The sequence below is a fragment of the Nicotiana attenuata genome, chromosome 7 (assembly GCF_001879085.1).
Source record: "Nicotiana attenuata strain UT chromosome 7, NIATTr2, whole genome shotgun sequence".
NCBI lineage: Eukaryota > Viridiplantae > Streptophyta > Magnoliopsida > Solanales > Solanaceae > Nicotiana > Nicotiana attenuata.
The window spans coordinates 76664088-76679706 of record NC_031995.1 but is presented as its reverse complement, the minus strand read 5'-3'; the positions used below and the strand labels follow the sequence as shown (position 1 = coordinate 76679706).

Sequence of the window (15619 nt, the reverse complement as noted above, 5' to 3'; positions counted from 1 at the left end):
GAGTTATAATAAGTATAAATTATGAATAGTTAGAGAGATAGAAGTACCGACAAACATAAAGAATATCACAAGGAGTTTCTTTGTTTCGGTTTGGGCTATTTTTTTCTTCCTATAGGGGGATTTGCACAAATAAGATTGATTTGAGGCCCACTATTTATAATTTGTCCTACTTTAAGAATGTTTTGCAAAAATAAAATACGCAATTGGAAGAATGAAAAATTGCACTTGTTCACTAGTTTTGCCAGCACAACTTAGTACTATGTTCATTCTACTTATCTTGTTAAATTGTTCTAAATTTTTTCCGATGGGTAACTCTTGCATGTGTTATTTAATTATGCTGCGACTTGATACTTTCTTCATTCTATCTATTTATTAAATTGTGCACAATTACTTTTTGTAAATTAATACAAAAACATAGCGAAACGGAATAAATATTTTTCCTAATTTTGTATCTATATGAAAAAATCCCTACTATAAATAGGGAGAGTGAAATAAGTGCTATTTTCTAGAGAGAGGGCATTCTCTCGCAATCCCAACTCGGATGAGGCTTCTCCCCGTCACACAAGGCGAGATTCTAATGTGTTTGTGGAGATAAATTACTACAGATGTCAAAACAGTAACAACAAGAATTCACTTTAAATTATTCAGATTTCTTCCAATTACTCAAAAACACCAAAACGAAGCAAAGCTAGAAATTTAAACCCAAAAAAATATGTTTAGCTTGCTTTCTGTGGTGAGTGGTGACTCTTTGGGAATGTTTTGTGGCAACTTTAGCAACTTTTCAGTGGCGACTTGTTCGGACACAAACGTTTTCCGTGACGATTGTTTATGCAACTACTTTGGTCACCACGGAAAACTGTGGCGAAATTTGAGTTTCCAGGGCGACACTAGTCGCCACAGGTACAATGATTTCTTATAGTAAATCCTAAATCCAGTAAAATATGCATCTGATTTAAGATTTCACAGTAGAAAAATAATTAAATTCAACTTTATTTATTTTAAAGTCATTTCTTAAATGATTTTGGATTAGCTTTATATATTAATATTCTGGCAGTTCCTTCTGTAGGTTTTTTTCTTAAAGTGGAACTTGAACTTTAACATTGTATGCAATTGCGTGATAGCTTTTAATTGGTCTTGTTTTTTTTTTTTTTTTCCTCTCTCCTCATTATAGCTTTTACTTGGTTATAATTGTGACTTAAAAGATTATTGCATTTCCTAAGAAAGGGTTCAAGCATGGAATAGGGAGGACTAAAAAGGAAAGGAAACTTTAGGTCAAAATCGAGATTGTGACGAGTTTAATTAGCACAATCCCTACGGCCGCGTCGACCAATAAGACCCGACTCTGGATATGTTTATACCGTCATTTTTAAATGTTGGGTTTTACATGTTGAGATGCATGAATCAAGAGTTGTTTAGAAGAAAAAAAGAGGTGATAATAGGAAAAAGCGAACAAGTAGAAAGAAGAAAGCAGATTTGCTGAGTTTTATTGCTTTGCAGTGAAACTCAATGATACTTTAGAGCAAAGCTCAGAGAAGGCAAAGGATTAACGCGTTGAGCACTTGTGGTTAGGTCACCACGTCGGGTAAATGGGTTCAGCATTGACCCAGTCAACAAACAGTATTCATTTTATTATAATTTTTACATCTTTAACTATATTTAACCATCTAATGTTGCTATTTATAACACATTTTATATTGTATAATTTATAATTATGTAAACTTCTTTAACTATTACAGTATTTCTTTTGGAATGGAGGAACTATAATATCAGTTTTGGATTCTGTGATGACCTGATAGGTCATTCTTAGTTTTAGCACTTATTTCAGTGTTCCGAGATCTTGATTAGCTCCATTTAGTATTTATCGATTTACGTGTGCAGTCCGTGTTATTTTTCGGAATTTTTATGTGAATAATTAAAGAAAACATGAATTAATCTTTAAAAATAATTTGAGTTGACTACAGTCAAAATTTTGTGTAAACGACCCCGGATCGATATTTTGACCATCTCGGTGGGTCAGTATTGTGATTTTGGACTTGGGTGTGATCCCGAAATTAAATTCGGAAGTCCCTAACTTGATTTAACGTGATTTAATTTGTTGTAAACTAGTAATTTGAAGGTTTTAAGAATTCGAAAGTTTGACTGCATATTGACTTTATTGCTATCGGGTACGGATTTTGGTTCCGGAACTTGATATAGGTTTATTTTACTATTTTAAACTTGTCTGCAAAATTTGGTGCAAAACAGAGATGATTTGAAAAGATTCGGATGCTAGGTTGTGAATTTGGAAGTTCTTGAGTTTTTTTGAAAGTTTTATGCATTTTGATGTCCGATTCGTAGTTTTAGGTGTTATTTTGATGTTTTGAACATACGTGCGAGTTTGTATGATATTATCACACTTGTGTACATATTTGGTTTTGAGCCCGAGGGGCTCGGGTGAAATTCAGATAGGCTACGAGTCATTTTTGGACTTAGAGATTGCAGCTTCAGCTAGTTTTCTGGTGTTTGGTGCAACGTGCTTCGTGATCGCGAAGGGAATCTGGGCTGAGGAGGAATTTATTCTTCGCGAACGCGAAGTAATGTTCGCGAACGCGACCCTCCTTTTCGGGAACGCGTAGTGTTAGGGAGGGACCTGGGGGAGCTGGTCAGTTACTCGATACGAACACGGGCCTAGGCTCAGGAACGTGAAGGCCAGGGGGACAGGCCATCGCAAGCGCGGAGGGTTTCTCGCGAACGCGAAGGCCACTTAGGCCGCTATTCTTCGCGATCGCGTCAGGTCCTTCACGAACACGAAGAACACCTAACGCCAATGATCAAAGTTGGGAATTAAGTCATTTTTCATCATTTCATATTTGAGCTCGGCTTAGGGGCGATTTGAAGAGGTTTTTCATCCCAACTTCATAGTTTAGTAGTTTTTAACTTGTTTCCTTACATTTCCATAACACACCCCTTGATTTTAACTTTTAAGCTATGCTTTTTCATGGTAAAAATTAGGAATTTAGGTAAAAATTGAGGATTTTGAGAAATTGAGATTTATACCTCAAATTGAGGTCGGATTTCGAAACTAATCACATAACCTGGTTCAGGGGTGACTGGGTAATCATGTTTTTGTCCGAATCTCGAGTTTTGACCAAGCGGGCCCGGGGTTGACTTTTGTTGTCTTTTTCCATAAATATTAAAGATTGAATCTTTTTCACACGTGGATAGTTTCTAAAGCTTATTTTGAATTATTTGAAGTATATTTGGTTAGAATAATTGGTTTGGAGGCTAATTCTAGAGGAAAAGACACGGTTGAGCATTAATTTGACTGCGGAAGTGAGGTAAGTGTCGTGTTAACCTTAACTTGAGGGATTAGGATTTGTTGGTCAATTTGCTACGTGTTTTATGTGTGGGGACAACGTATATGTGAGGTGATGAGTACTTATGCATTGTCATTAGGTTAAAGCATGCGGGTGGAACTTATTTTTTGTATTTTATTATTTCATTAATTATGTTATCCATGCTTAGGTTAGATAATTACTTCCTTAATTATTCGTTTCGTATTTATTGCATATTTTAAAGATGTTAATTATTTTGAAAGTTGAAGTTTGATATCTTGGCACTATATTTGAAATTAAATCATTCCCCGCATTATTTATTATTCAGATTTATATTATTGCATGGTTAGGATGAGAGTAAAAGCACCAAGGGTGATGCCATGCTATTTTATTCATATTATTACATGGTGAGGATGAGAGTAAAAGCACGAAGGATAATGCCGTGCCATTTCATTCATATTATTACATGGTGAGGATAAGGGTAAAATCACGAACGGTGATGCCGTGCCATTTTATTCATATCATTGCATGGTGAGGACGAGAGTAAAAGCACTAACGGTGATGCCGTGCCATTTTCATATCATTGACTTGGCTGATTTTCGGTTTTGGCAATTTACTTGATTATTTGGTGTCTTTATACTTGTCATATCTATTACATCTTCCCCTTTTTCACATGTCCCTCCCAATTAGTATTTATCATTTTATTGTGATTTTGTTGCTTTATATACACTTGTACATGTTTATTTTATGTATGTGTATTGTTGTAGCCTCGTCACTACCTCGTCGAGGTTAGGCTTGACACTTACAGAGTACATTGAGTCAGTTGTACTCATACTATACTTCTGCACTTCTTGTGCAGATATTGGTGCTGATCCTAGCGGCGCCTAGTAGCTTCCTTCTCGGGCCAGTTGTAGTTGGAGATTTGAGGTATAGCTGCACGATGTCCGTAGCCTTGAAGTCCTTTTCCCTTCTATCTTTACTATTTTATTGAGTTTCAAAACTGTTGTACGTTGTTCAGACCTTATTTGTAGCACTTTAGATGCTCATTTATTCGTGACTCCGGGTTCTGGGATATGTTTAGATTTTGTTGTCCGATGTTATATTACTCTACTTCAGACTTTTACCGTTACTATTGTTAATACTTTTTCTTCAACTGCTAAAATTGATTAATTACCTATTTCATGCCGGCTTGCCTAGAAAGTAGATGTTAGGCACCATCACGATCCCGAGATTGGGATAAAGGGTCGTGACAGAACTGCTCCCCTACATTACACAATAATAGCACTAAATAAACAAAATTTATTAATTTGCATTTTAGAATATTTAAGTATTATGCAAGACAAGTAGAACTAGATGACTAAAAAAACTATAATCATATAAGAGCATGTGGCTCACACTATACAATAGTGGGTGTCCTCCACTCAAATAAATCAAAATTGGCGTCCGTACGTAGTCAAATAGACAAAATGACTTAACATTGTTAAAGTGTAAGTAGTGGATGTAGTCAAATAGACAAAATGACATAACATTGTTAGAGTGTAAGTAGCGGATGTCTTGACCATAGCCTGCGCATCTACATCTATCATTGATGTTTGAATCATTCCATTCTTGTTCTCTCGCAGATGGTGAGCACACGCACAACATCCTCAATCGGATAGGAGCCGGAACCCCCAGTTGTAACCACTACCAGGGGTAGAGGCCGAGGTCGAGCCAGAGGTAAAACTCAGCCTAGAGCTCGAGCATCAACTCCCACAATGGAGCCTCAGATTAATCATGAGGAGGAGATCCCAGCTCAGACTGCCAGTCGGACCCACTCAGGTTCTGGAGGGATTTATATCTACTCCCGTGCTTTAGGATACTCTAATCCGTTTAGTGGGCCTTATGAAAAGTGTGGCCCAGATCTGTGCATTACGGTGGCACCAGCTGTCTCTCAGGCTGGGGGAGGAGAACAGACTCCCGCTACTCACACTTTGGAGTAGATGGCTCCCATATATCAGACTCCAACAGTCCAGCTAGTTGAGGTGGTTCAGCCAGTTGTTGCTGCATAGACCGGGAAGAGGCCTGTGATGTCTACTGAGGGATTGATGAGATTGGAAAAGTTTACAAAGATCTTCCCTATTCAGTTAGTGGTGCACCTTTTGAGGACCCACATGATTACATGGATCATTGCCACAAGGTGTTGCATAACATCGGTATCGTTGTGACCAATGGGGTTGACTTTGCAGCGTTCCAGATGACCGATTCTGCCAAGAGATGGAGGAGAGATTATATGATGACCAGACCAGCTGGTTCACACTCACTTATCCGGGATCAGTTTTCGTAGCTATTTCTAGAGAATTTTATTCCTTTCACTCTGAGAGAGGAGTATCGTAGGCAGTTTGAGCGCCTTCAGTAGGGTAGCATGATTGCTACCCAGTATGAGACCCGATTTGTGGACCTAGCTCGCCATGCAGTTATTTTACTCCCTACTGAGTGGGAGAGAGTGAGGAGATTCATTGATGGACTTACTTTCAGTATTAGGCTACATACGACCAAGGGGACTAGAGATGATATTACTTTCCAGAGAGCCGTAGAGATTGCTAGACGGATCGAGATGGTTCATGGTCAGGAGAGGGGGGCGGTATCTGATAAGAGGCCTCATCATTTTGGAGGTTTCAGTGGTGCCTCATTTAGATGCAGGAGTACTTTTGGTAGAGGCCATCTTCTCAGGACATTTCAGTCAGCGCTTCAGGCATCCCACGGTACTTTAGGTAGTCGTGGTCCTTATGTATCTCATCTTGAGCAACTAACCTATAGTAGGGCTAGGCATAATTTGGTAAATACCGAATTACCGTACCGAAACCGAAAATTTTGGTATTTGGTATATGGTATTTGGTATTTGGTATGGTATTTGATTTAAGTTTTTTAATAAATTGGTATTAGATATAGTGTTTGGTATTTTAAAATAAAATACCGAAATACCGATACCATACCGAAATTTATATTATCTTACACAAAATACATATTATCAATTATAACATAAATATAAAAAATCTAAAATTTTACTTTCCTTTATTCTCAAAGTTCATCAATTAACTCTAAATAAGTAACAAGACATTTCTAATGATCAAATATTCTTTTATCTACAATTTTCTCTATTTGGGTCGATATTTGCTAGTTTTGGACAAAAGTTTTGTCATCAAACATTTTCAATTTTGTATTTTTGAGTACTTTAATTAAGAATATTAGAGTGTATGGCTCTATGCACTAGTTAGTATTCAAACCGAATAAACCGAAGTTACCGAACCGAATAATTGAAAACGAAAGGAGAAAAACCGAACATACCGAATTTATTTAGGTACGGTATTGGTATGGAATTTTAAGAAACCGAATATCGAAAATACCGAACCGAAATGTCTAAATAACGTACCGTACAGACCGACGAACACCCCTAACCTACAGTGGACCATCAGCTCCTATTAGTGCACCTCGAATCCAGAGTTATCAGAGTGGTTATCCAGGTCGACAGGACCAGTTCCAAGGTCAGAAGTTGCAGAAGCCGAGGGCTTGTTATATTGCTGGAGCTCTGAGGCACCTTTCAAGATTTTGCCCCAAGTCAGAGGGCAACATGCCACATCATATTTCTCGTGCCATGGTTCTAGCACCGTTTGCTTCACTGCCCGCTCAGCCAGCTAGAGGTGGGGGCCAGGCTGCTAGAGGTGGAGGTCAGGCATTTAGAGCTGCTAGAGGTGGAGGTCAGGCATTTAGAGGTAGAGATTTAGACCATTAGAGGTCGAGGCCAACCAACTAGAGGCTAATCGAGAGGCGGAGGTTAGAGTGGTGGGGCCCAACCTCGCTTTTATGCATTCCCAGGTAGACCTGAGGCTATGTCATTTGAAGCCGTCATCACAGGTATTGAAATCCCTCTAAAAAATCGCCCTAATCCGAGTTTGCAAAGTCCAAACTGAGGAAAATCGCAAAACCCTTTGGATATTACACTGCAAAGATTTCGCACATGTGACCCACTTAAACACATCTGGGGTCCCGGAGGTGCGAATATTTCTCCACTTCGGCGATGAAACTTGAGATCTCTGCCTTATCTTCTGCGATCCTACACGCGCAGGTGCGAGTCCGCATTTGCGGAACACCCTCCGCATTTGCGCTCTATAGCTTCCTCACTGAACCCACTTCTGCGCCCCTTCTCTGCATCTGCGACCACACAGGTGCAGAAATACCCTCGCACCTGCGACCATTGCACACTCCTCTGCAGGCCGCATATGCGTTCCCTTGCTCGCACCTGCGATCAAAACTACGCATGTGCGATTGCACCAGACCTAGTGAGCTTCAGCAGTCTTTCAAATTCCAAACTTGATCCGTTAACCATCCGAACACCACCCGAGGCTCCCGGGACCTCAAACAAATATACCAACAAGTCCTAAAACATGTTACAAACTTAGTCGAGCCTTCAAATCACATCAAACAACGCTAAAACCACGAATTGCGCATCGATTCAAGCCTAATGAACTTTTGAACTTCTAACTTCTACATTCGATGTCGAAACCTATCAAATCACGTCCGATTGACCTCAAATTTTGCACACAAGTCACAAATGACACAACGGGCCTACTCCAACTCCTGGAACCACAATCTGAGCCTGTAACCACAAAGTCAACTCTCGGTCAAACTTCTAAATTGTCAATTTTCACCATTTCAAGCCTAATTAAACTACAGACCTCCAAATCACTATCCGGACACACTCCTAAGTCCAAAATCACCCAACGGAGCTATCGGAACTCTCAAAACTCCATTTCGAAGCAATTTACACACAAGTCAACATCCGGTCAACCTTTTCAACTTAAGCTTCCAACCTTGAGACTAAGTGTCTTAACTCATTACGAAACCTTCCCGAAACCGAACCAACTACCCCGGCAAGTCACATAGAAACTATTAAGCATCAAATAAGCAGTAAACTGGGGAACGGGGCTACAACACTCAAAACGACTGGCCGGGTCATTACATCTTCCCCCTCTTAAACGAACGTTCATCCTCGAACGGGTCTGGAAACATACCTCGAGTTTGGAATAGGCATGTATATCTACTCTGCATCTCCGGCTCAGTCTCCCAAGTAGCCTCCTCAACTAGCTGACCTCTCCACTGCACCTTCACTGAAGCTATATCCTGTGGCCTCAACTTTCGAACTTGCCGACCCAAAATGGCCATCGGCTCTATATCATAAGTCAAATCACCATCCAACTGAACCGTGATGAAATCCAAAACATGAGACGGATCGCCGAGATACTTCCGGAGCATAGATACGTGAAACACTAGATGAACACTCGACATACTAGGTGTCAAGGCAAGCTTGTAAGCCATCTCTCCAATCCTTTGAAGAACCTCGAACGGCCCAATATATCGAGGGCTCAACTTGCCCTTCTTCCCGAACCTCATAAGACCCTTCATGGGTGAAACATTGAGCAATACCTTCTCCCCAACCATGTAAGCAACATCACGAACCTTTCAATTGGCGTAACTCTTATGTCTAGACTGCACCGTGCTAAGCCGATCCATAATCAATTTAACCTTGTCCAAAGCATCCTGAACCAAGTCAGTACCCAATAGCCTAGCCTCACCCGACTCAAACCATCCCACCTGAGACCGACAGTGTCTCCCATATAATGCCTCATACAGAGCCATCTGAATGCTCAATTGGTAGTTGTTATTGTAGAAAAAGTCTGTGAGCGGAAGAAACTGATCCCGAGAATCCCCGAAATCTATGACACAAGCGCGTAGTATATCCTCCAATATCTAAATAGTGTGCTTGGATTTCCCGTCCGTCGGAGGGTGAAATGTTGTACTCAACTCAACCTGTGTGCCCAACTATCATTGCACGACTCTCCAACACTGCGATGTAAACTGCATGCCCCAGTCTGAAATTATGGGCACCGGCATACCGTGAATGCAAACAATCTCGTAGATGTAAATCTCAGTCAACCGCTCCAAAGAATAAATTGTCCCAACTGAAATGAAGTGCGTGGACTTGGTCAACCGATCCACAATCACCCAAATAGCATCAAAATTCCTAGGAGTCCGTGGGAGCCCAACTACAAAATCCATGGTGATACGCTACCATTTCCACTCCGGAATCTCAAGCCACTAAAGCAAAGTGCCCGATCTCTAATGCTCGTACTTCACCTGCTGACATATTAGGCACCGAGCCACAAACTCCACTATATCCTTCTTCATCCTCCTCCACTAGTAGTGATGCCTCAAGTCCTGGTACATCTTCGCGGCACCCGGATGAATGGAATACCGTGAACTGTGGGCCTCCTCAAGAATCAACTCGCGTAACCCATCTACATTAGGCACATCTAACCTCACAAACTGGTTGGCCAACGTCTGAACATCAACTGCAAGCGGTCTCTGACCAACAGGAATAAATGCAAGGCTACAATACTCATCGCCTTTCTACTCATTGCATCGAACACCACATTGGCATTCCCGGGATGATACATAATAGCAATATCATAGTCCATTGTCATCACCCATTTTCTGAACAAGCCAGGACCGGCACTCGATCACTAAACATGACCGAGCGAACCATCTCTGCTTATCAAATCAATTATAACTCCAAACTTTCTATGCAAAAAGGCAATACTCTAACCAAATACTTTTGATTAATTTAAACATTTAAATAAATCAACTCCAAAACTTTATTCATGGTAACCAATGAAATACTGCTAAGTTATTATCAAAACATCTGAACCTTAACCCAACGACTATGTCTATGAAGCCTCTACTGATAAACTGACGCACTGCTCAGGACATGAGATTTCCTGGCCAGCTCTCTAAGCAACAAAGAAATAACTAAATAAAGATGACTCTAAGGAATACTCCACGAACAAAAGCGGAGCTCACCAATAGCACTGGAAGAGAAGGAAGTCCTAACTCGTAGCCTGCTCGCCTGCAAATCCGGTTCCTACGTTGTACCGCAGACCAACGTAGGTTCCCAAAAGAGAACGTCAGTACCATCCATTATACTCAGTGAGTCTCAACAACAGGGGGCGAAACTTTAATAACATATACATTATGAGCAAAGGTTCTAAATGCATGTAAAACATAGAGCTTATAAGAATACTTCTAAATAATTGCATAATAGCAGTTTATGAATATTCTAAAGGAAATTCTTTTCTTTTTCTTTCAAAAAAAAATACTTCACTTTTTACTTTGGGAGTTCCAACTATCCTGACTTAATTCTGTCTCAGTCACCGTGTGATCGGCACGAGTTCGATCCCAACCTGATCGAATAGGCCCAATCCACGAGGTGCCGCTCGCTTCATGGTTCTCAGCGCTCATGTCTCATACCTTAGCATGGCTAAGTAAATTCTCAGCAACGAGACCCTCGGCTCGTGTGCTCCCTACTTTAGCACAAGTAGTTTCAGGAAGTCAACGCCTTGGTCAGAACCCTAGGCCTGGACGATGACCCCTTCTCAGAATAAAGGATACTCCCAAAAATCTTCTCTTTCTAAAACTTCTTCTTGTGACTTTTCAAGTCTAAATCTTTTATACATACTCATACTGGTATCCTTAAATGTAAGGCATGACATAAGAATGAAATAAACATTCACAAGTATTTATAAAGGTTCTTGATCCTTCATAAATTTTCAACGTGAAAATGGCATACAAGAATAACATAAAAATATGAAATTTATGCACATATATCCAAATAATCATCTAAACTTTAGCTAGAAAATAATTCTAAGCTAATAGGTACTTACTACTCCAATTAAGTATATATTAACTCTTTTATGCAATTAATCAAACACCTTGTGTGCGTGCTTTTGTGAGTTAAACCACTTTAGTAAAGGGTTATATCAACTCACCGCAAAACTCCTTGAGCCAATATGTAGGCCCCAGTCCAATTTATGCCCGTCAAACAATTGATTCTACAACAACTGGTGCCTTTTAATTAATTTCAAAGTTTCATACCTAAACATGAAATTTACTATTGATACAGAGAAAGAAGGGAACTAACTATTCAATTCTTACTATTACCACTGTAGGATAATTAACAATAGGGAATTTTATAATTAAAAATATCCCTGTCACAAATACTACAACTACACCAACAACAACCAAATATACCATAACAGGCCATTCATAGGCACCATACACAGCTCATATATTAATAACTCACACTCCGGCAAGGAGGTACCACAATAACTAACAAGAATCTAAAGCACAACACTTTAGCAAAAGTAAATTACTTCAATGAATTAAATATACTACGCCATAAACTAAATTACTACAACAACTAAGTATAATCTAGGAAGGACAGAAACACTTGCTAACTTGTATTTAATGAATGAAGTATAAATGTCAAACCAAACTAAGGTTCACATACCTTTTTCCTCAAATAAATATGGATATTTCTTTCTCATATCTTCCCCGACCTCCCACGTAGCCTCTTTTGAATCATGATTACTCCACAAAACTTTTTTCAATGCTAAATCTTTTGTTCTCAACTTTCTTACTTGCCTATCGAGAATTTCTATAGGTACCTCTTCATAAGTCAAGCCTTCTTATTATATGCGACTCATCATGAATGTACTTTCTAAGCATAGACACATGAAAGACAGGATGAACAGAGGACAACTCAACGGGTAGCGCTAGCTTATAAGCCACGTTTCCTTTCTTTTCTAGAATTTCATAAGGTCCGATAAATCTAGGGCTAAGTTTCCCTTTCTTACCAAATCTCATAACTCCTTTCATTGGTGAAACTTTCAAAAACACCTTATCACCAACCATGAACTCTAACTCACGATGCCTCTTGTCAGAATAAGACTTTTGACGACTCTGAGCCGCTTTAAGTCTTTCTCTAATTAGTTGAACTTTCTCCAAGGCCTCACAAACAATTTCTGGACCAATCAACGGCACCTCTGCTGGTTCAAACCAACCCACTGAAGACCTACATCTCTGCCCATACAACGCTTCATAAGGAGCCATACCAATGCTGGCCTGATAGCTGTTATTGTAAGCAAATTCTATAAGTGGCAAGTGATCATCCCAATTACCTCCAAAATCTATAACACACGCACGCAACATATCTTCGAGAGTCTAAATGGTCCTTTCTGCCTGGCCATCGGTCTGTGGATGAAAAGCGGTGCTTAAATTGACCTTGGCACCTAATCTTTTCTGAAATGCCTGCCAAAAATGCACCATAAACTGAGGGCCTCTGTCAGATATGATTGAAACTGGAGTACCATGCAATCGGACTATTTCTTTGATGCACAACTGCGCATACTGCTCTGCGGAATCTGTCGTCTTTACTGGTAGGAAATGCGTGGACTTTGTCAGTCGGTCTACAATAACCCAAATTGAATCATGCTTACGGTACGTGCGAGGTAGACCTACTGCGAAATCCATATTAATCATCTCCCGCTTCCACTGTGGTATCTCTATATCTTGAGCTAGGCCACCAGGCCTCTGATGCTCGGCTTTGACTTGCTGGCAATTCAAACATTTAGCCACATGATCTGCTAGTTGTTTCTTCATGCCTTTCCACCAATACAACTCTTTCAAATCTAGATACATTTTGGTAGCACCTGGGTGGATAGAGTACCTCGAACTGTGAGCTTCCTCCATTATGGCCTTCCTAAGACCATCTACATCTGGCATACATAACCGATCATTCAACTTCAAAACTCCGTCACTTCCTAGAGTGAAAGCAATGATTTCTTTGTTTCTGACTCCTTCTTTTAACTTCACTAAGCACGGATCTTCGTCTTGCTTAGCCTTAACATGCGCAACAAGGGAGGATTGCGCTAAGGCATAAGCAGTTATACCCCCTTCTTCGGTCTCATCCAATCTAATTCCATCATTTGCTAGTTTTTGAATTTCTCGACCCAAAGTTCGCCTTGGTACTGCAAGATGGGCCAAGACACCCATTGACTTCCTACTAAGTGCATCTGCTACCACGTTAGCTTTGCCCGGGTGATAAAGGATATTGATGTCATAATCCTTCAATAGCTCGAGCCACCTTCTCTGTCTCAAATTTAATTCTTTTTGCTTGAAAATGTACTGGAGGCTTTTGTGATCTGTAAACACTTCAGAATGCTTGCATAAAGGTAGTGTCGCCATATTTTTAATGCAAACACCACTGCTGCAAGCTCCAAGTCGTGTGTGGGGTAGTTCTTTTCATGATTCTTTAACTGCCTGGAAGCATAAGCAATAACTTTTCCATTTTGCATAAGAACACAACCAAGGACGACTCTGGAGGCATCACAATACACTATGAACCCACCCGAACCTGTCGGCAAGGTTAACACATGTGCAGTGGTCAACCTCTTCTTTAACTCTTGAAAACTCTGCTCACAAGCGTCTGACCATTGGAACTTAACTGATTTCTGAGTTAACTTAGTTAATGGAGCTGCAAGTGAGGAAAACTCCTCTACAAACCTTCTATAGTAGCCAGCTAACCCCAAGAAACTCCTGATTTCGGTTGGCGTTGTCGGCCTAGGCCAGTTCTTGACTGCTTCTGTCTTCTGAGAGTCTACTTTTATTCCTTCACTAGATACCACGTGGCCTAAGAATGCCACTGACTGCAACCAGAACTCACATTTTGAAAACTTGGCATAAAGCTCATTCTCCTTCAAGGTCTGCAAGGCTATTCTAAGGTGTTCTGCATGATCTTCCTTGCTCTTAGAGTATACCAAAATATTGTCTATAAACACGATAATAAAGGTATCTTGGAATGGCTTGAAAATTCTGTTCAGGTGGTCCATGAATGCAGCTGGAGCATTTGTCAACCCAAAGGACATCACTAGAAATTCATAGTGCCCGTAGCGAGTTCTAAAAGCTGTTTTAGATATATCCTCTTTTCTGATTCTCAACCGATGGTACCCCGACCTCAAGTCTATTTTTGAAAAGTACTTTGCACCCTGAAGTTGATCAAATAAATCATCAATTCTTGGAAGTGGGTACTTGTTCTTAATGGTAACTTTATTCAACTGCCGATAGTCGACACACATTCTGAGAGACCCATCTTTCTTCTTGACAAACAGGACTGGGGCACCCCACGGTGAAACACTTGGCCTGATGAAGCCCTTGTCAAGAAGGTCTTTCAATTGTTCTCTCAACTCATTAAGTTCTGCTGGAGCCATCCTATAAGGAGGTATAGATATGGGCTGAGTGCCTGGCATGAGATCAATGCCAAAGTCTATGATTCTTTCAGGAGGAAGTCCGGGAAGGTCATCTGGGAAAACTTCTTGAAATTCTCTAACAACTGGCACTGACTGAAGAGCTGGTGGTTCTGATTCTGGATTAATGATGTGAGCCAAATAGGCGAGACACCCTTTACCGATCATTCGTTTTGCCTTAAGGTAAGAAATAAACATACTACAAGTGATGCTGAACTACCTTTCCACTGTAAGACTTCTTCATTTGGAAATTGGAACCTGACTATCTTGGCATGACAATCTAACATGGCATAGCAGGAAGACAACCAATCCATACCCATGATCACATCGAAATCCACCAATTCTATTCCATGAGATCGGCCTTGGTGTTGCGACCTTGGACTGAAACTATACAACCTCTATAGACTCTTGTGACTTTCACTGACTCGCCAAGTGGGGTAGATACTAGGAATGGCTGACTAAGTTGTTCAGGTTCTAGCCCGAGGTTAATTGCAAAGTATGGAGTCACATATCAAAACGTTGAACCTGGATCCATTATGGCATAAGCATTATGTGAGCAGACTAAAAGTATACCTGTAATAACTTCTACAGATGCCTCTACACTCTGACGATCAAGTGTAGCAAACAAACGGGGTTGTCCCCCTCCCTGAGTAACTCGATCTGCACCTCTGCTTGCCCCATGCCCGGTCTGATTATGAGAACCACGAGCCTGAGGTGGTGCAACTGCAGTAGCTGAGGAACTAGAAGGGCGAATTGATCCACCACTGAAATTACGTCGCAACTTTGGGCAGTTGGCCTTTATATGACCAATGTCTCCACAATGATAGCAACCATGAAACCCAAGCTTGCACTGACCTAAATGTTGCCGTTTACATGTTCCACAAAGACCTTGTTGGTGTGAATGTTGCTCAGCATGACTCTGGCTATGTGAGGATGGTGTCCTAAGATTCTGATTCTGGCGAGATTGATTTCCATAACTCTGAGTACGTCTGAAGGAAGACCACCACCTGACTGATGACTGGATTGAGCTGGTGCTAATGACTCCTTATTATAGGAATCCCTTCCACCTCCGCTGGATGTACCATTTAAACTGCCCGATGTCCGGGCTTTCTTGTTATGCTCTTTTTCTTC

General features: G+C 40.6%; 1 long non-coding RNA gene across 1 annotated transcript; it reads left to right on the top strand.

The window, feature by feature from the left end:
• LOC109230543 lies at positions 528-4443 on the top strand. Its single transcript, XR_002068660.1, has 2 exons — positions 528-900; positions 4174-4443. It is a non-coding gene; the product is annotated as an uncharacterized LOC109230543 (long non-coding RNA).